The following is a 1,722-nucleotide window of genomic DNA, read 5'->3' on the forward strand; positions in this document are numbered from 1 at the left end:
AACACACTTTCACATTAATGAAACACATTTTCACTCCAAAATTCAAATTTATTAAACAGGCATTTGCTACAGGAAGGTGAATCTCAAACACCAAACTTTGTCCGCAAAATCCAGTTCTGGTAAGCAGGAAAGGAAACCATCAACTTTGGAAACAATATTGTGTACTGTAGTTGGAAGCTCTTGGGACAAGATGATAATGCCTTTGTCCCTTTTTTGTTAATTTGCATTGTTTAATTTATATATTATGCTTTATAGAGTTAACAAAGAATGAGGGCCACATGTCTCCAGCGTGTATATCTGAGCTTATAAATCTTAGAATCTGATATGATTAGCCTCACATAACCACACAGCCCTGTGTGCCTTTTTGTTAGAAATGTCCACCATTTGCTCTCTGATGAGATGCAGGAAGAGTACAAATAAAAAGATGAACTGTATGATGTATGTTTGGTGGTTGGACAGCCTTGCTACTACGACATCTGCATTGATGGGGACAGGGAGTGTGATGGGGGGACTGAGAAAAACTCAGGCAGCAAAGCCCAAGGGGAGGGTAGCATTTAACCACAGGTGGAGAAAAATCCCTTCCCTCTTTACTCCCATTTGGCCTCTGCAAGGATTTAATAAAATAAGTATTATTTTTGTTGTTTGGTTGGTTTTTATTTTGTAAGTTTTTCCTGGTTTATTGCCTGTGTGTAGTAGTGGTGGCACCAGCCACTGGTTCTTCACAGGTTTAGGAAGAAAGTCTCAATAATGCCTTTAATGAATTGAACTTTCAAGAATATGAGCAATGTCATTATAATCTTACCCCACAGTCTTTTTTTTTTTTTTTAAACTTACTATGGAAAATTTCAAATATATTCACACATAAAGAGAATAGTATAATTTTTTTCCATATACCCATCATCCAGCTTCAAATCATTATCAACTCATGGCCAATCTTGTTTCATGTGTACATCCACCATTCACCCTGGATTATTTTGAAGCAAATCCCAGACATCAAATTACTGCATAAATATTTCAGTATGTAGCTTTAAACAGGTTTTAAAAAATGTAACCACAGGACCATTATCACATTTAAAGAAATGAGTAACTCCTTAATATCGCAAATACCCAGCCAGTCATTGTTCAAACTTCCCTATCTCATAAATGTTTTACATTTTCTTCAAGTCAGAATCTAAATACAGTCAATATGTTGTTGGTTGATGTGTGTTAAATTTCTGATAATCTCCAGGTCTCCTTCCTGCTCCCTCTTGGGTACTTTTATACTCTGTCACTCTTTCTCTTTTTCCCTTGCAATTTATTTCTTGACGAAATAGTTTTCTTAAAGTGTTCCCACAGTCTTGGTCTTGCCAATTGCTCCCTTGTCACACCATATCCCTCCGCATATATCCTATAAGTTAGTGTTTAAACTAATATGGTAGCCACACACAGCTGTTGAGCACTTGAAGTGCGACTAGTTTGGGGTGTGCCATTACATAGGTGGCTCACATTATGTTTCTATTGGATAGCACTGGTCTAGAAGCTCAATCACATTTAGGTTGGAATTTTCTGGCAAGAATACTTCACAGATGTGATGTGCCCTTTCATTCAGGAGGCACTAATGTCTGGTTGTCTCTTTTTGTGATGTTAGCAGCCACCGATGAGACCTAGAATCATGGATTCACTGGGGGATTGAAAAATAGAGTTTGTCATTCTTCGGTTATTAGCTGGAATCCTAAAAAGAGA

The 1,722-nt window shown here is 37.3% G+C and overlaps 1 protein-coding gene across 1 annotated transcript in view; it reads left to right on the forward strand.

The window, feature by feature from the left end:
- The window catches only part of UBAP1L (ubiquitin associated protein 1-like), a 29,706-nt gene that overhangs the window by 426 nt on the left and 27,558 nt on the right, over positions 1-1,722 (forward strand). The gene's annotated exons all lie outside the window — the stretch shown is intronic.

Source organism: Propithecus coquereli, unplaced genomic scaffold (assembly GCF_000956105.1).
Source record: "Propithecus coquereli isolate 6110/MARCELLA unplaced genomic scaffold, Pcoq_1.0 Scaffold221, whole genome shotgun sequence".
Lineage (NCBI taxonomy): Eukaryota > Metazoa > Chordata > Mammalia > Primates > Indriidae > Propithecus > Propithecus coquereli.